This window comes from Sapajus apella, unplaced genomic scaffold (genome assembly GCF_009761245.1).
Source record: "Sapajus apella isolate SASKATOON/1434 unplaced genomic scaffold, GSC_monkey_1.0 scaffold42, whole genome shotgun sequence".
NCBI lineage: Eukaryota > Metazoa > Chordata > Mammalia > Primates > Cebidae > Sapajus > Sapajus apella.
The window spans coordinates 977,344-997,005 of NW_022436982.1; the positions used below are offsets into that span (position 1 = coordinate 977,344).

The window sequence follows — 19,662 nt, forward strand, 5'->3', positions numbered from 1 at the left end:
AAAAAAAAAAAAGCTATGCATTTATAAAAAAAATGGCCGGGACTGGTAGCTCACATCTGTAATCCCAACACTTTGGGAGGCCAAGGCAGCTGTATCACCTAACATCAGGAGTTTGAGACCAGCCTGGCCATTATGGTGAAACCTTGTCTCTACTAAAAATACAAAAATTAGCTGAGCATGGTGATGTATGCTTCTAATCCCAGCTACTCAGGAGGCTGAGGCAGAAGAATCGCTTGAACCCGGGAGGTGGAGGCTGAAGTGAGCTGGAATTACATCACTGCAGTCCAGCCTGGGCGACAGAGCAAGACTCCAAACTTGCATTGTAGCTTCTTGTTTACTCACCAGCTTCCCTACGTGCCTCATAAGTCCTCCATGGCTGGGACTAGGACTTGTTCTCTGGTGCACATCCAGCACCTAGCACTTAGGAGGGCTTCCATGGCTGAATAAATGAATAATAAATTAATGAATAAATGAAGTACTCTTGTAGGAACTGATTAACACTTTTTTTTTTGAGACAGTTTTGCTCTTGTCGCCCAGGCTGGAGTGCAGTGGTGTGATCTCGGTTCACCATAACCTCCGCCTCCTGGGTTCAAGCAGTTCTCCTTCAGCCTCCCAGGTAGCTACGATTACAGGCATCTGCCACCACACCCAGCTAATTTTTGTGCTTTTAGTAGAGACAGGATTTCACCATGTTGGCCAGGCTGGTCTCAAATTCCTGACCTCAGGTGATCCACCCACCTCAGACTCTCAAAGTGCTGGAGATACAGGTGTGAGTCATGGTGCCTAGCCGATTAACACTTAAGATGCTAGGTAGACATTCAGAAAAAGATGTCCTAAAAGGATCCGTACATTCTCCAAAGGAGGCTTGTCTTAGGATCTAAGAAATCGTGTAGATTTGATTGGCAGGAATTTGGGGGTGAATATAGAGATAGGAATCGTGTGTACTAAGGGGAGGGGGCAGTGGGAATGGTCCACCCCATCTGTGTATTTTACTACTGACATTGTTTAACATTGCTGCCTATGGTGACAAGAAGAAGCAGACTGACTTTTAATCAGTTTTATTAAGTTCACTTAATGCCAATGATGCATCCCCTGTTGCCAGCCCCTGGGGAGGATGGCACCCACCCCCACACCCCCATTTAAGTATGCTGTGAGTAAGGAACACTCATTACCAGGTGAGCTGGTTTATTTTCCTTCCCTCAGCACTGAGCTGGGAAACATCCAACCTCCAAAAACTCTGCAGGGCAAGATCGTCTCTCTAGGACTGGAACCCACCTGCCTGTGACTCCTCTTGCACCCCCCACTCTCTGAGGGGATCCCTCCGAGTCTCCTCCCGGGAGGCTGTGGGAAGAAGCCCTCCTGTGCAGGGATGGGAGGCCTTCCCCTGCAGGGGATCCAGCCTGGGATCTAGCCTTGTTCTAGCTACGAACCCATCCTGAGGCCTTGGGGCCTTACTCTGCCTACCTATAAAGCTTGAGGAGTTTGGTGAACTGGGTCCCGAGGTCCTTCATGGACCTTCCTGAGTTGTGGAAGGGGTGTCAGCCATGGGAGTGGGTGGAAGGTGCCCCTCAAGCCCCCTCTTCCTGCTGTTCTCTCTGACCTGAGTGAGACATTCTACCACAGGGCACTGGCTGGGTTAGGTGTGTCATCCCGCAGGATGGAAGGCAAGTCTGGACAGGTGGACAGTGGAGCCTTGGTCCCAGGGTGGGGTGTGTGTCCTGGAGAGCCGGGAGACAAGGGTGGATCCTAGGCAAAGGTCAGGGGTGGGAGAGGTGGCTCCAGCAGGCTGGCTGCCCTTACCTGGTGACTGTCTCCAGGAACTGCAGAGACAGAAGCTGGGCTGGGCTGGGTCCTGGCTCTGTGGTAGGGCTGCAGAGGGGCTGGAGGGTGGAGAACAGCCCCTTGGTGAGGTCACTTGTAGGGTGGGACCCCAGATCCCTTTCTGGGAAGGAAAGACAGTGTCATGAAAGCAGGAACAATTCAGGTTAGACTATAGGAAGGGCAGGCCAGGCATGGTGGCTCACGCCTGTAATCCCAGGACTTTGGGAGGCCAAGGCAAGTGGATCATTTGAGGTCAAGAGTTCCAGCCTGGCCAACATGGTGAAACCCCCATCTCTACTAAAAATACAAAAATTAGCCTGGCATGGTGGCACACACCTGTAATTCCAGCTACTCAGGAGGCTGAGGAAGGAGAATTGCTTGAACCCAGAGAGGCGGAGGTTGCAGTGAGCCAAGATCGCACCGCTGCACTCCAGCCTGGGCAACAGGCAACAGAGTGAGACTCCATCTCAAAAAAAAAAAAAAAAAAAAAAGGAAGGGCAGGTTAGCGAGTCCAGCTCGGCCATAGAAACCTCCACCCAGGCGGTGCTGAAGGAATTGAGAAGCAGACACCCCGATAGAACAACGAAGTGGGACTATCAGGGGGCCAGTAGCCTTCCAAGCTGAGGACCTCAGGGGCTGACAGCCTTTCGTGCTGAGGGCCTCAAGCAGACGCTGACCCATGCATTTATCCTCTCTGAACAGGTGATCATTATTAACAAACAGGTGTTTGGTATTTTCTCATAGAACAAAAATAAACTAGGAAGGCAGCTGGTGCCTGCTTATCACTGATCACAGACAAACTAAAGAGTATTCTCCACGAGGGAGCCACGGGGGCAGGGTCACATATCCCACACTTTAAGAATTGTTTTAACTGGTGTATGATATGCATATACCGTCTTGCCACTTTAGAATGCCCCAGCCAGTTTTCCACTTGGTGGTGGGGGGCGGCTAGGTTTTCCTTGCCATCGTTCTTCTTGGCAAATGATATATTCTATCATACACTCAGCATTTCTCGGCAATCATACACTCAGCATTTCTCAACAGCAGGTGATAGTGGATTACGGAGAATGAGATGTCTATTTGGGCTGCTTCTGAGGAGGGAAGGGAAAAGCCATACCATTTAGCCCCTCCATGGGAGAGGGGGCTGTCTTGTTAGAAGGCAGGGGAGGAAAAGACAGGGAAAAAAAAAGGGCATTCAAAAAAAAAAAAGGAGCCTGGTGTGATGGCTCACCTCTATAATCCCAGCACTCTGGGAGGCTGAGGCAGGTGAATCATTTGAGGTCAGGAGTTCGAGACCATCCTGGCCAACATGGTGAAATCCTGTCTCTACCAAAAAAATATAAAAATTAGCCAAGCATGGTGGCATGTGCCTGTAATCCCAGCCACTTGGGAGGAGAATCGATTGAGCCTGGGAGGCAGGGATTTCAGTGAACTGAGATTGCGCCACTGCACTCCAGCCTGGGTGACAGAGCAAGACTCTGTCACAAGAAAAAAAATGGAACACTTCACAGATTTGCCTGTCATCCTTATGCAGGGACCCTGCTAATCTCCTCTGTATTGTTCCAATTTTAGTATATGTGCTGCTGAAGGGAGTGTGACACTAAGTCTTGAAGAGTGACTTTTATTTGCCAGGGAGCGCTATGGGGGATGGCACAGGCACAGGGGGTGGTGTGCTGGGGCCATCAGGCTAGTGAGAGCCAAGTGTTACATTTTCTGGAATGTCACAGGCTGCTTGTTAAACACTGCCACCACTAAAAATTAAATTATATAAACATAGAATTAAATTGTTTTAAAAACAAAGGTAACATATAATCAAAACTCATCACTTCCTAATTATTACTACATTTTACTATTATATGCTCTTCAAGGTATTTACATCTACCTGTATTGTATCTTTAAGGTGGAGGTTCTGTATGATGATGTGCTCTGATCATCCGTCCCACCTCCTTGTTCAGTGACAACACAGTGGTAGTTGGAAATAGGCCATTGTGGGAGTATTTGCATCACTGAAATCGACAAACACTACAAATCAGGGCTTAATTGACTATTCTGTTGATTACATGGACCAGGCGTTGACAAACTACAACCCACAGGCTAAATCCAGCCTGTGAGCTAAGAATGGGGCCTGTGTGTGTGTGTGTGTGTGTGTGTGTGTGTGTGTGTGTAGAGACATGTTTTGCTGTCACCCAGGCTGGAGTGCAGTGTGACGATCATGGCCCTCTGCAGCCTTGAACTCCTGGGCTCAAGTGATTCTCCTGCCTCAGCCTTCTAAGTAGCTGGGACTACAGGTGTGTGCCACCATGCCTGGCTAATTTTTTTTTTTTTTTTGTAGAGACAGGGTCTCACTATGTTGCCCAGGTTGGTCTTGAACCCTGGGCTCAAGGGGTCCTCCTGCCTCAGCCCCCCAAAGCCCTGGGATTACAGGCCTCAGCTACCGTGCCTGGCCTATGAATGACTTACTTGTTGAATTTGATAGTAACCAAGCATTTGTTCATAGTTTGACTTTGTCAAATCCTATGAATTGCAACCATAGGTTGGCTATAGGTGTAAAGGTTGGCAAAAGGCAAAGAGAGCATTCTCCACTTGATCTTAGCCAAAAGGGTGAGAAGTGATGAAGAAAGCAATCTCTAGAGCATTTAACTTTGTAGAATTTACAATAAAGAGCACTGTGTACTTTGGTATTATTTGTATATTATGCGCTATTTTACAGCTTTATACTATTAAAACTTAGAATAAATAGAGGGACATATCTAGGCATGCAGTTTTTTAAAATTTTTATTATTTTTTTATTTTATTACAGACGGGGGTTTCACCATATTGGCTAGGCTGGTCTCGAACTCCTGACCTTGTGATCAGCACTTTTGGCCTCCCAAAGTGCTAGGATTAAAGGCGTGAGCCACCACGCCCAGCCAATCATGCAGTTTTTGTAGACATCCAGTTGTTAAGCATTTTCCAGCACACCAGGGTATAGAGAGTTCTAGGCAGAGACAGCAAAGGGGAGTCTGGGTGTTCAAGGCAATGTGAGAGGGACAATGACAAGGCTGGAGCACTGGGCCAGGCGTGAAGGGCCTTGTGCGCAGGGCTAAGGAGCCGGACAACATCCTGAGGGCCACAGGGAGCCATGGATGGATCGCAGGTGCAGGAGTGACCCCATCACATCTGTGGTTAGAAGGTCACATTGACTGCTGTGTGAAGATTGGATAGCTGGGGACAGACTCTAAGGGACTGAATTAGTGGAGGGAGGGAGGTAATAATAGCAAACTCTGAAGAGCTCTTATGATAGAACAGGCCTTCTCCTAAGCACTTCATTTCTATTATTGACTCATTTAGTGTTCACAACGACTTCACTTGGTGGATATTATCTCCTTTTCACAGATGATGAAACTGAGGTACAGAGAGATTAAGTAACTAGCAAGCAGCAGAGCTGAGATTTAAGCCCAGGCAGTCTGGCTTCAGAGGCCATATCCTTTATTTATTTATTTTTTTAATAGAGATGAGGTTTCACTGTGTTGCCCAGGCTGGTCTCAAAACTCCTGAGCTCAAGCATTCTGCCCGGCCTCGGCCCCGCAAAGTACTGGGATTACAGACATGAGCCACCACGCCCAGCCCACAACCCATATGCTTAACCACTATATGTAAAAAAAATTCAGATTAGAAAGATAGAAAGATGGCAAGAGTTAGAGTGTCCTTCCTTCCTTCTTTCCTCCCTCCCTTCCTTCTTCCCTCTCTCCCTCCTTTCATCTCCCTCTCTTCCTTCCTTCCTTTCTTCTTTCTTTCCTTCTTCTCTCTCTCTTTCTTTTTCTCTTTTTCTTTCCATCTTTCTCTGTGTCTTTCTTTCACACAGTTTTGTTCTTGTTGCCTAGGCTAGAGTGCAGAGGCACGATCTCAGCTCACTGCAACCTCCATCTCCCAGGTTCAAGCCATTCTCCTGCCTCAGTCTCCCAAGTAGCTGGGATTACAGACACCTGCCACCATGCCCAGCTAATTTTTCTATTTTTAGTACAGATTTTCACCATGTTGACCAGGTTGATCTCGAACTCCTGACCTCAAGTGATCTGCCTGACTCAGCCTCCCAAAGTGCTGGAATTACAGGTGTGAGCCACCACACCCAGCCGAGTGATGCATGTACAAAGTTGACCATGTATTTACAGAGACGTCTGGCACAGAGTAGGAGTTGAGGACATTCTTTAGACCCAGCAAGACTTGACTTGGTGACTAATTGGGTGTGCTGGTGAAGCAGGGGAGGAGCCAGGTGGGCTTTTAACCAGCGTCCTTCATCTGGGGGACAAGCGACTCACCTGGGCTACTTGGGTTTCCTGGTTCTCTGTTTGCAGACTGCCCCTCTGTCCTCAGGGAGTTCCCAGAGTTGGGGACAGACTCCTGAGCAGGAATATAGAGGTGAGAGAGGGCAGGAGGGAACAGAGCCTAGAATGGGGCTCTTTGCTCAAGCGTGTGTGAGCTAAGAGGAGCAAAAGGTGTGAATTATCAACAAGAAGGGCTTCCATGAGAGGATAGTTAGGAGTCTTGGGGTTTGGACAGAGGAGAGGAGAGGGATGGGTCCTGCTGCCACCCTGATTTTTCCTTGAGGCATCTTTACAGCCAAATCTGATAGTAGCCCTTGAGGCACAGTCACAGCTCAGCTGCAGATCCATATTGTAATGGAATAGAGGTGACTTTCTGGCATGAGTCCTGGCTGAGGGTGTGATTAGGAGGTAATACGGGTGGAGGTAAGGTGTTGGGGGGCTCTGGAGGCTGGTGGTTGGGTGGGCCCCACGTGGGGTGTTAGTCCCTTGAGGCCACAGGTGTCAGCTTGTGACGTCCCATCCTGCTGGTTCAGCAGGTCCCACGGGTTGGCAGGTGACTCACCCCTCACCCTCAAATGGCCCTTGCTCTGGAAGGGGTAGGGGGGATGCAGAATGTAGCACCTGTGTGTTCATCTATATGGGTGCAATACTGTGGGATACGCCTGGGTCCAAGATGTGTGTCTGCGTCTCCCCGAGCATACATAGGAGGTCCCCAGGCACACAGCCCCCTAGACTGTGGGCTGCAGGTGTGAAGGGTACATGTGGCATGAGGCAGAGGCGGTGTAGATGAACATGCAGTGCTTCCCAGAACACATGTGCATGGGTGCAGGTGTCTTCCTGAAAGAGGGAAGAGCCTGGGGAGCCATAAGAACAAGAGGTCTGAGAGGTGAGGAGGGCTCCCTAATGACAGCTCATCTTCCCCAAGAAGGGCTTGGCTGGATCAGCTGGCAGAGCTGGGCATCCTAAGCCTGTGGTGACAGCAGCAGCTTTCCTAAGCTAATCCCTAAGCTCCCGGCTGCAGGCCAGGGTGGTTCCCCTGTCCTAACCCTGAGACTGCATGTACACCCCACAGGCCACACGGGCAGGCCGGGAGCAGTGAGTGGCAGGTGGGCGCTGAGTCATTGCTTTCTCTTACCCCCTCTGCAGGCAGGCGGGGCATGAGGGTCCCAGCTGCATCTGTGTGCAGGGCTGTGGGGTGAGCATGTCAGCCCCAGGTTGCCCATACCGTGGTTTGTGTGGCACTGTGTGCACAGTCCACAACTGGGTGTGTTGGCTTCTGCCCCTGTGCCTCGGGCCTGGTGCTGCCTTCCCATCTCAGTCCGTGATCCAAGAGATGCTTGAAGTGGGGCAAAGAGTCTGGGCTAGGCAGGAAGCTCCCACTTGGTGACTTTGGACATGTCCCTTTACCATGTCTGGGGTTCAATTTGTAGAGGGGCAATAATCCTGCGGGGTCACCTTACCAGGCTGCTGGGCAGCAGATTCTCATCGAGGCGCATGGAAAGTCAGGAAAGCTGGGTCCCGGAGGCTCCCCGTGGGGGATGGTGGTGCCTCCTGTGTGGTTCAGTTGAAGGACTAGGGGCTGACATCAGATAGCAGCCTCCAGAGAACTTGTACTGCCCCACGGAGGGGTTCAGACCTCCTGGAGATCGGAGGCATTTAGAGTTCTGGGGCTGAGCTTCCAAACAAACGATGTGACTTCAAAACATTGATGTGACAGGCCAAGACCTGCCCTCAGTGAGGCTGGAAAAATTCTTCCACCCATCTCTGCCCCTAGGCCCCGACCCTGCTGCTGGAGTGAACAGCCGTGAACTCCAGAGGGAGGCTGGGAAGGAGCTCAGATCTTACCCCTTCTCTCATTTGCTCCGTCCCCACCCACAGCCTGCTGACTTTCAGGCTTACACTTCCTGGGCTCAGAGTGAGTTTCATCCTGAGGCTGTGGGCTCAGCCAGAGCAAACAAGACAGCACTAAAGTCAACAAAACAAGAGAGCAAGCAGCACAAGTGACGTGGAAAAGAAAACTTGGAAGCCACAACAAAGGCATGGGGTTGGGCCAGGTGGAGCCGCGTGTCTCCCCTCTGAGCCGAACCCTGGGGCTAAGGTGGGCCCTGCCAGTCCCTTGAGAGGACTGGAGTTGGGGACTCGTGGGTGGTACTTCCAGTGGACTCAGGCTAAAGGAGTCAGCCTCGATCGCCAGCAGGGGGTGTTAGAGCCAGTCTCACTGATGCTGCAAACAGGATGAGGTTGGGAGTTCGTGGTGTAAGGTTCCACCCCACCCAACCCCATCTCACTGAGGCCCTCGGCTGGCTTGAAAGCTGCTGTGAAAGGAGCGAGAGGCTCAACTAGGGGCCAGGGCTGTGGGTGGGGGTGGGCAGGGCAGGAGTAGACAGGCTGGAACAGGAGCAGGAGGGAGGTGCTCCTGGCTCTCTGCTCCACCCCAGGGGCTTCCCCCACACCCCCTTGCCAAGGGCTCAGGGGCTTGGAGCCAGGAACTCCTGGGGATGCCAAAGATGCCCCCACAGGCAGAGTCACCTGACAAACGATTTCTCTCCCACTCTGGGCAGGGAAAGCTCCATTCTTTCAACATTGATTGTGCATCTGCTATGTTCCTGGCTTGGGATAAATCATCTGGGAATCAGACAGCCCCGCCCATCACAGGCTCAGCAAGCCTGGTATCCCCAGGAGGTGGCCCAGGAGTTCGAGATCAGCCTGGGCACATGGTGAGACTCCACCTCTACAAAAAAATGCAAACATTAGCTTGGCATGGTGGCATGCGCCTTAATCCCAGCTGAGAGAATCACTTGAACCCGGGAAGTTGAGGCTGCAGTGAGCAATGTTCACCCTGAGGGGGTGACCACGGGTTCAAGTCCAGAAAGGTAAGCCACTGGGCTGCCATGGCAAGGGCTGGGAGACCAGACGCCCTGCTGGAGCAGCTGAAGGGGAAGGTGGATGTCCCTGGGTGTTGCTCTTGCTGTCTCCGGAATGAGTGTGTTATACTCTACTCCTAGCACTTCTAGCTTGAGCCTGGCATCAGGCAAGAATCTGTTAGGGCAGGAGAAGGACAGGAGGCGTGGAGTACAGAGTTCCCCTTCCTCAAACAGGCTTCCTACCCACCACCCAGAGTGTTTACCAGGCACTTGCCATGCCCTCTACCCACCCAGTTCGTTCTCCCAACAACCCTGCAAGGTAAGGATTAATGTCTTCATTTTATAGGTGAAGAAGTCCAGTTAAAATTTTTGCTTTAAGTCACTCAATGCCAATTAAGAAGCTGAGCTGGAATCAAGTTCAGGTCTGTCTCTCTATAAAGCTGGAGCTATAAACAACTCACCACCCAGGTAGGGCCCTGAGTAGGAAAATCTCAAACCAGTGTCAAACTCAGGCTCCTGGCCAGGAGGTCTCTGTGTTTTTCCACTGCTCCTTCCGGCCACCACTTCACTCTCTCCTTCCTCCTTCTCATGAGGTGCCCCTCACCCTCCTCCCTGCTCTGATTAACCTGGTACCTGAGTCTCTACCATTTTTAGACTCTCTTTCCTGTGAGTTAGGAAATTGCTGCTTGGAGCTTTTCCTTTAAAATATTTTATTGTGGAAAGATTATGAAATGGGTTTAGGTAGAAATCAAAGAATAAAAGCAGAAGGCGAAGGACTAATGGAGGTGGAGGGGGAAAGGTGACAATGGAGGGGTCAGGCTGTCACTCCCTGAAGCCACAGAACAGTTGGCATCACTGAGCGTGCGGTGTCTAGACATAACTTACCTCCTGATGGGATGCAATAGGAAGCATGCAGCACCCTCCACGAGGATCCTTTGCCCCAGCCCACACACAAGACTGAACCTAAATAAAATACACCAGGCCAGGCATGGTGGCTCGTGCCTGTAATCCCAGCACTTTGGATGGCCGAGGTGGAAGGATTGCTTGAGCCCAGGAGTTCAAGACCAGCCTGGGCACATGGCGAGATTCTATCTCTAGAAAAAATACAAAAATTAGCATGGTATGGTGGCACATGCCTGTAATCTCAGCTGAGAGAATAATTTGAACCCAGGAAGTTTAGGCTGCAGTGAGCAATGTTCACACCACTGCATTCCAGCCTGTGCAACAGAGTAAGACTTCCTCAAAAAAACAACCAAACCATATACCATTAGAGCTAACTTTTTTTTTTTTTTTTTTGACGGAGTTTCATTCTTGTTGCCCAGGCTGGAGTGCAGTGGTGAAATCTCGGCTCACTGTAACCTCTGCCTCCCGTGTTCAAGCAATTCTCCTGCCTCAGCCTCCCAAGTAGTTGGGATTACAGGCATGTGCCATCACACCCACCTAATTTTGTTTTGTATTTTTAGTAGAGATGGGTTTCTCCATGTTGGTCAGGCTGGTCTTGACCTCCAGACTTCAGGTGATTTGCCTTCCTTGGCCTCCCAAAGTGCTGGGATTACAGGTGTGAGCCACTGCACCCGACTAGAGCTAACTTTTAAAAAAATTTTTGAGACAGAATCTTGCTCTGCCATCCAGGCTGGAGTGTAGTAGTGCAATCTTGGCTCACTGCAACCTCTGCCTCCCAGGTTCAAGTGATTCTCCTGATTCAGCCTCCTGAATAGCTGGGGCTACAGGTGTGCATCACTGCACCTGGCTCATTTTTGTATTTTTTAGTAGAGATGGGGTTTTGCCATGTTGGCCAGGTTGGTCTCAAACTCCTGACCTCAGGCGATCTGCCCACCTTGGCTTCCCAAAGTGCTGAGATTATAGGCATGAGCCACCATGTCCTGCCACTTTTTTTTTTTTTTTTTTTTTTTTTTTGAGACAGTCACACTCTGTCACCCAGACTGGAGTGCAGTGTCAAGATCTTGGCTCACTGCAACCTCTGCCTCCTGGGCTCAAGTGATTCTCCTGCCTCAGCTTCCCCAGTGGCTGGGACTACAGGCATGCACTACCACGCCTGGTTTTTTGTATTTTTAGTAGAGATGGGGTTTCATCATGTTGGCTAGGCTGATATTGAACTCCTGACCTCAGGTGATCTGCCTGCCTTGGCTTCCCAAAGTGCTGGGATTACAGGTGTGAGCCACCACCCCTGGCTCAGAGCTAATTTCTTAGATATTATCTTTTATTTATTTATTATTATTTTTTCTTTTTTTGAGGCAGGGAGTTGCACAATGGCACAAACATGGCTCACTGCAGCCTCAGTCTCCCAGGTTCAAGTGATCCTCCTGCCTCGGCCTCTGAGTAGCTGTGACCACGGGTGCATGCCACCATGCCCTGCTAATTTTTGTATTTTTTATAGATATGGGGAATCTCCGTGTTGCCCATGCTGGCATTTAACCACTGGGCTCGAACAATCCACCTGCTTCGGCCTCCCAAAGTGCTGGAATTATAGGCGTGGGCCACCGTGCCCAGCCACTTCTTGTATACGCAAAGAAATACAGGGGATGAAGGAAAAGCTAAATGACATTACAAGGAAAAAACAGACAAATCTAGAATGTGGGACTCATATAGGACCACATTTATTCAACAAGTTAATGACATGAAAAAATAAAGATGGAGAAAGGGGAATTTCTCTTGTTTAAAAGAACATTTAACCCAATGTAATGTATGACCTTCTTTGGATCCTGATGCAAACAATCCAACAAATCAATGCAAAAGACATTTTGAAACATTGCAAATATTTGATCATTCCATAGAATTGTACATTTTGTCAGGTGTGGCACTGATTATTTAAGAAAATGTTCCTATATTTTAGAGGGGAACATTGAAGAATGTAGGAATGAAATGACAGAGTAGCTGGAGTTTAACATATTTCAGAAAAATTAAAATAAAATAAAATAGGCAATTTAAGATCAGCCTGGCCAACACGGTGAAACCCCATCTCTAGTAAAAATACAAAAAATAGCGGGGCACGGTGGCAGGTGCCTGTAATTTCAGCTACTGGGGAGGTTGAGGCACAAGAATCACCTGAATCTGGGAGTTGGAGGTTGCAGTAAGCCGAGATCACTCCATTGCACTCCATCCTGGGCAACAGAGTGAGACTCCATCTCAAAAAAGAAAAAAATGTGCTGTAAAATAGAGAATGGGTGAGGGTGCAGGGGAGGCAAGCCCCAAAGTGGGGCTTGGCCTGCAGGGGTTCTTGCCTTTCCCCAGGAAAGCATTCAAGGGCAACACAGAGAGAGGTGGAAGAAAACTGCTTAATTGAAGCAGGAGCGTTTCAGCTCCACGATTGCTCCTGCACAGCAGGGATACACATAGGCAGAGAGCAGCACCCCAGGGCAGTTTTGCAGTTATATTTATACCCACTTTTAATTGCATGCAGATTAAGGGGCAATTTATGCAGAAATTTCTAGGGAAAGTGTGGTAAACTTTGGGTCATTGGGTTATTGCCATGGAAATGGGTGATAACTCCCAGGTGTTGACATGGCAATGACAAATTGACATGGCACACTGGGACATGTGTCTGATTGGAAAGCTGCTTCCACCCCAGCCCTGTTTTAGCTAGTCCTCAGTCTGGTCCAGTGTTCGAGCCCCACCTCCGGAGTCAAGTCCCGCCTCCTATCTCAAGGAGGATGCAGACTGGGAGACCCATGAAGAGGCTCTTGGAGATGGCATAGATTTGGGGCAGACTGAGAGGGCCACAAGAGAGGAAGCAGGTGAGTGACTCCTTGTGGAACAGCATCAGGGATGTGGTGGGGAGGAGCATCCCTTAGGCTAGGCCCTTGGGATGGGGGGGCAGATTGGGGGAAGGTGAGGTTGGGTCGGGGCAGGTAAAGGTAAAGGTGCTTGTTACACATACGAAATAACAAGAGAGGAAGCTGGATCCCTTGTCCTTGAGCTCTGGGCTGGAGATGGAGACTGGGGAGGTGGAACATTTGTGTGGTGGAAGTGGATATGAGAGACACACAGGGCTGCCTTCTCCATGACACACAGGAGGCACAGGACCCACGAGAATGTCGAATCTAAGGGCCCACGACATGTTTAAATTTGCATCAAAATAAGAAAAAGAAGAACTTGTAGGCTGAAGAAAATGTTTTAATATTAATACATCCGGGCTGGCATTGTGGCTCACGCCTGTAATTCCAGTGATTTGGAAGGCTGAGGAGGGCAGATTACTTGAGCTCAGGAGTTTGAGACTAGCCTGGGCAACATGAAGAAGCTCTGTATTTATTAAAAAAAAAAAATATTAGGCAGGCCCGGTGGCGGGTGCCTGTAATCCCAGCTACAAGGGAGGCTGAGGCAGGATAATCGCTTGAGCCCAGCAGGTGAGGGTTGCAGTGAGCTGAGATCATGCCATTGTACTACAGTCTGGGTGATAGGAGTGAAACCCTGTCTCAAAAAAAAAAAGAAAAAATTAATATATTTGTTTTTATACCAACAGTTACAAAATAGAATTATTACTATTATTATTATTTGTTGGAAGAAGGGGCCCAAAAGAGCCAAAATGCCAAGGGCACATATATCTAAAAGAATGGAATGCATTGGGAGCTAAATGATAAGAACTTAGGAGCACAAAGAAGGAAACTACAGACACTGACTGGGGTCTCCTGGAGGGGGAGGGCAGGAGGAGGGAGAGAAGCAGGAAAGATCACTATTGGGCACTGGGCTTAACACCTGGGTGATGAAATAATCTGTACAACAAACCCCCATGACACGCATTTACCTGTATATTAAACCTTCACTTGTGCCCCCAAACCTGAAATTAAAAAAAGAATGGAAAGTAGGATCTCAAAAAGACAGTGGCAGCCCCATGTTCATAGCAGCACTATTCACAATAGCCAAAAGAAGGGAGCAACTTGCTGGGCACAGTGGCTCACACCTGTAATCCCAGCACTTTGGGAGGCTGAGGCAGGCAGGAGTTCAAGACCAGCCTGACCAATATGGTGAAACCCCGTCTCTACTAAAAATACAAAATAATTAGCTTGGTGTGGTGGCATGTGCCTGGAATCCCAGCTATCTAGGAGGCTGAGGCAGGAGAATTGCTTGAACCGGGGAGATGAAGGTTGCTGTGAGCCAAGATTGTGCCACTGCACTCCAGCCTGGGTGACAGAGCCAGACTCTGTCTCAAAAAAAAAAAAAAAAAAAAAAGGGGGAGCAACTCAAGTCCAGGGACACCTGAATGGATAACAAAATGTGACACATCCATACAATGGAATATTGTTCAGCCTTAAAAAGAAAGGACATTCTGACACGTTACAACATGGAGGAAGCTTTGAGAACATTATGCTAAGTGAACTAAGCCAGGCACAGAAAGACACACAGCGTATGATTTCACTCATATAAAGTATCTAGAGTAGTCAGACTCCTAGAGGCAGAAAGTAGAATGATGGTTGCCAGGAACAGGGGAAAGGGAATTGAGGTTGTTTAATGGGTATAGAATTTGTTTTGCAAGATGACAAAATTCTGGAGATTGTAAAACAATGTGAATATAATTACCACTACTGAACTCTACACTAAAAAATAGTTACAATCAGGCCGGGCGTGGTGGCTCACGCCTGTAATCTCAGCACTTTAGGAGGCTTAGACAGGTGGATTACTTGAGGCCAGGGGTTCGAGATCAGCCTGGTCAACATGGTGAAACCCTGTCTCTACTAAAAATACAAAAAGTAGCCAGACAAGGTGGGGCATGCCTGTAGTCCCAGATACTTGGGAGGCTGAGGCAGGAGAGTTGCTTGAACCTGGAAGGTGGAGGTTGTAGTGAGCTGAGATCAAATCACTGCACTCCAGTCTGGGTGACAGAGCAATACTCAAAAAAAAAAAAAAAAAAATAGTTAAGATCACTAAGTTTATGTTGTGTTTTTTTTTTTTTTTTTTGAGATGGAGCTTCGCTCTTGTTACCCAGGCTGGAGTGCAATGGCGCGATCTCGGCTCACCGCAACCTCCGCCTCCTGGGTTCAGGCAATTCTCCTGCCTCAGCCTCCTGAGTAGCTGGGACTACAGGCACGCGCCACCATGCCCAGCTAATTTTTTGTAGTTTTAGTAGAGACGGGGTTTCACCATGTTGACCAGGATGGTCTCGATCTCTTGACCTCGTGATCCACCCGCCTCGGCCTCCCAAAGTGCTGGGACTACAGGCTTGAGCCACCGCGCCCGGCCTTATGTTGCGTTTTTTTTACCACACACACACACAAATGCCAGGCTGGGCGCGGTGGCTCACATCTGTAATCCCAGCACTCTAGGAAGCCAAAGTGGAAGGATTGCTTGAGCCCAGTAGTTTGAGACCAGCTTAGGCAGCAAAGTGAGACTTCATCTCTACAAAAAGAATACAAAAAATATTTTGGCATGGTAGTGTGTGCCTGCAGTCCCAGCTACTCAGGAAGCTGAGATGAGAGGATCACTTAAGTCCAGGAGTTTGAGGCTGCAGTGAGCCAAGTTCGCACCACTGCACTCCAGCCTGGGTAACAGAGTGAGAATCTGTCTCTAGAAAAAAAAAATGCCAAAGGCCTACTGAAGTCCTAATGTGGCCCTAGGGTAGAGAGGAGACTGCCCAGAAATGGAGCCTGAGGGAGGTCAAGGCAGCGGGGCTGTGCTGTGGGAAGAGCCTCAGCAGTGTCTCCCTCCATCCGTGCTCCAGCCTTCTTTCTCCTGTTCATGGAAGTACTGGGGCACCCTCGAACTGGGCTAGGAGCCAGGACAACTGGGTTTGACTCACGCTAGCCCTTGGGCTATCACAAAAGCAAAAGAGACAGTGTCTGCTCACCTAGCCCAGCCTGGCCCAGTCCACACCCCAGGGACAAATGCAGGCGCGGGAGGATTCTCCATCGACCCAGGGAGAGGCCCAGGAACTAGGGACGTGCCACTCTGCCTGGGGTCTGCATGTCCCACCAAGCCTTCCTGGCTGAGGCTCAATGCCCATGGGTGCTAGTACCCCAGACCCTGACCACACAGATCTCTGCACAGGCCCTTGGTGCAATCACTGTGCCCCTGGAAAGCTGCCAATTGAATCCCACCTTCCCGTTGGCTCACTTGGACATTTCAAAGCTGCTTTCCTGCTGAAGAGGGGCTTGCTGTGAGCATTTCTAGTGTATTTGTTCCCTGTTTGTCCTTAAGGGGACATCTATGCCTCAGGATTTAGGCAGAGATGAGGGAGTGGGGAAGGTTTCTCAAGGAGCAGTTGGCCTTGGCCTATGTGGAGGCAAACAGGGAGGCAGTCCCACCAGGGAGTCCCCAGCGTGAGTGGGGAGAACGAGCAGTCACACTGCACTGCGGCTACCTCCTTTCTCTGGCTGAGCAGGAGAGTGGAGAGAGTGTAGCTTGCCCGGGGGAAACTGAGATGGGCTCCCTGCCCACCCTAAATCCCCTGTTCCAGACCTACAGCCCCTGACCAGATCAGATAGGGCACGTTCCTGCAGCGAGCTGCCCACTTACTGGGACCGTGCTGACGCAGGCAGGGAAATATTAACCCGGCAGAATGGGTGCATGCTCATGTGTGCACAACTTGGGGTGTGTGTGTGTGTGTGTGTGTGTGTGTGTCTGTGTGTCTGTATGTGTATGTAGGTCCTGGACAGTCACAGTTTAAGCATCAAGAGGGCTTGAGGTTAGACTAAAGGTTTACCAGGCATAATTGTCTCAAATATTGTTTCTCTGAAATTCTAATTTAACTGGACATCTTATATTTTATCTGGTAACTCTACTCAAGCCCATCCTATGAAGAAAGGACCCCAGGTGTCCCCTCTCTGCCCCGCCCCCACTATCTCCACTGACCCAGAGATCCAGAGACCCCCTCCCCCAGGCTCTATGCAGACTCACATGCTTCACAGCTCTGACCCAAACTTCTGCCTCAGTGGCCCCTCTAGCTGCCTCTCTTCTCTCCACAGTTGAATTTTCTTCCTCTTCAGCCTCTGCTTCTTCAGCATTGTTGGCGCCCTCTATCCCCACCAGCTCATCCAGACAGCCATCTGCAAATACCTGCCTGGCCAGCCCCTCTCAGCACCCAAATCTGGGGCAACAGCCCCCTACTGGCTCCCATCAGCCTCTGGGAAGCCCTGAGTCTAGGTTTCCAGCTCCGTCCCCATCTGCTCCTTGTTCATCATTCCTGTTCCCCAGAATCCTGGCCCTGGCCCTTGCCTCACACCCTCTGCTTCTTGGCCAGCCCTATCAGCTCTAGTGCTGAATGCCCAGGGGCTGGTATCTCCTCTTCTCTTTCTCCAGCTAGACCCCTCTCCCGAGCCCAGGCCTAACTGTGCCCTTGCCTGCTGGATGCCCTGGGGCCTCAGAGATCTCAGGTTGACCCGTTGCTCTTCTCTTTGCTTAGAACCCTTCGAAGGCTCCTCAGGCCCTCAGTTAAAGTCTGAACTCCTTGGCCTGGCAGACAAAGCCCTTTCTGGTCTATCCCTGCCCACATCTGCAGCCCTCTGCAGGCCACTCACAGCTCCCAGGTTTTCTCACGGTCCCATCAGGCTTCACATGCCATGGTGCCCTTCCTCCCCCTGCTTGTTTTGGAAAACTCACTTCGTATGTCACCTCTTCCAGAAGACCCTTGTCCCCCTTCAGCTTGGGCTAGCTCTGCCTGTATTCCTTCCGGCTTCTCCGGTGTGTCCTAAGTCACCTGCTGCTTACCTGTCTCTGCCGTGAGACAGATGGGACTGTGTCTTTTCCACCTCTCGTCCCCAGAGTCAAGCCCTCTAAAAGAGCTCAGGGTCTGATCTCCGACCCCAATGTAGATTCCAATTCCCTCCCTTAACAACCTGACACCAGCCCAATCCAACTCCGCCCAAGTGCTGGCCTCATTCAAGACTTCAGCTCCACTTCTAACATTACCTCATCCCCGGCCCTGGGAGCACACATGGGAAAGGAATAAAGGCAGGGCTCCCCATTTCCAGACGTGCATCCCTCCCTTCCTGAGGAAGAGACGCTGAGTCCCAAGCCCACTTACAGTCTGCAGAGGGAGGCTGGGCGCAGTGGCTCACGCCTGTAATCCCCGCACTTTGGGAGGCTGAGACGAGTGGATTACCTGAGGTCAGGAGGTGGAGACCAGCCTGACCAACATGGCGATACCCCGTCTCTACTAAAAATACAAAAGAATTAGCTGGGTTTGTTGGTGCATGCTTGTAATCCCAGCTACTCGGGAGGCTAAGGCAGGAGAATCAGGAGAATCACTTGAACCTGAGAGGTGGAGGTTGCCATGAACCAAGACTGAGCCACTGCACTCCAGCCTGGGCAACAGAGCAAGACGCTGTCTCAAAAAAAGAAAAATAAAGAAAGAAAAGGAAAAGAATCTGCAGAGGGTAGTTAGTGCCTTACGGAGGGCTTCTGACTAGGAAGGTCTGCGGCTGCAGCCAGCCGGTTCCTCTCCCTGCAGAAAAAGCTGGAAGGGGTGGGAAGGTGTGTGTGGGGGTGGGGACTGGGGCTGTGTAGGTTCCCGACCTGGCTCAGCCTTTGGCACCCTCTACAGGACAGTTCCATTCCCAGACCTGGGCTTTGGACAACTGAATCCTCTGCCCTCTCCCACCAAAAAATGGAGCCGAGCCCCAGAAGTTCCTAGGACTTACCCACCATCCAGCATGCTACGTAGCAAGTGTCCTTAGAGTCTGCAGACCGAAACCCCTCCCTTGTGTGTCAGCACTGGGTCACCTGCTGAAAGTCCAAACTGCCTGCCTATTGTTTGAGGCCCAGTCAGGTCTTGGCCCCAAAAGTCCTCTTGGACTGCCGCTAGTCTCCAGGCTGTCTCCTGAGCCCACCTCGGTCCCGGAGCTCCCAGGCTGCTGAGCCCAAGCCCCACGCCCTGGATGAGCTCTGGCTCCTTCACCAGGGCCTTGCTGGCCTTTCCTAAGGGAGGGGTTTTCCCGAGGACAGGGTCTAGGTTTCCCCCTACCCTCTCCTCCTCAGACTACAGGCCCTCAGAGGACTCGGCCTGGGCTTCTACCTCCTCTCTGAGACTGGTGTTTCTCTGCTCGTGTGTCCTCCTTCCTCTCAAACAAGGGGCCCCTGAGAACTGGGCCTGAGTCTCCCTTTCCCCCTTCAGAATGGGGGCTCCCTGAGGACTGGCCCAGACCCCCTCCCCTCCCCTCCCCCTGGCTGTTGATCTCAAACACTTCTACCTGCAGTCCCATTCTATGCAGCTCTCCCCATCGCTGGGGGCTCAGAGCCCTCTGCAGCCTCCCCCACGGTGGGGGTCCAGGAGGGCTTCCTCAGGCGCTGGCCCCAGAGTCAGGCTGCCAGACTTCGATCACCACCTGCAGAGGTCTGTCCTGCGGATGCTGACTCAACGACGGAGGAATGAATCACTCTCACACCTGGTTCAGTGATTCAAGTGGGCTAGGGATGATTGTCGCCACTTTCAGAGGGTAAGATGCAGCCAATTGGCCAAGACGCCCTGCACACTCACACCTTTATTCAGTAAAAGATTTCATAACAGAGCAACACGCTGGCGGATAATTAACATGGCTAAAAGGGTGGTTTTACGAATGATAAAAGCTTTAGGTTCTGGGCCCAGAGCAAGCACTATGGACGGGTAATTCCCCTTTGATCTCCCCCTGAGAGGGTCATCCAGCACAAAGTTTACATGAGTACACAGTTACAGTAGAGACAAAGGGATGTGGGCTAAACAGATTTAAACTGGGAAAGCCTCTTAT

General features: G+C 50.5%; 1 non-coding gene across 1 annotated transcript; it reads right to left on the reverse strand.

Moving 5' to 3' along the window:
• Positions 1 to 3,310: 3,310 nt before the first annotated feature.
• LOC116566183 lies at positions 3,311 to 3,417 on the reverse strand. The gene has a single exon (XR_004275782.1). It is a non-coding gene; the product is annotated as a U6 spliceosomal RNA (small nuclear RNA).
• Between the last annotated feature and the right edge of the window lie 16,245 nt (positions 3,418 to 19,662).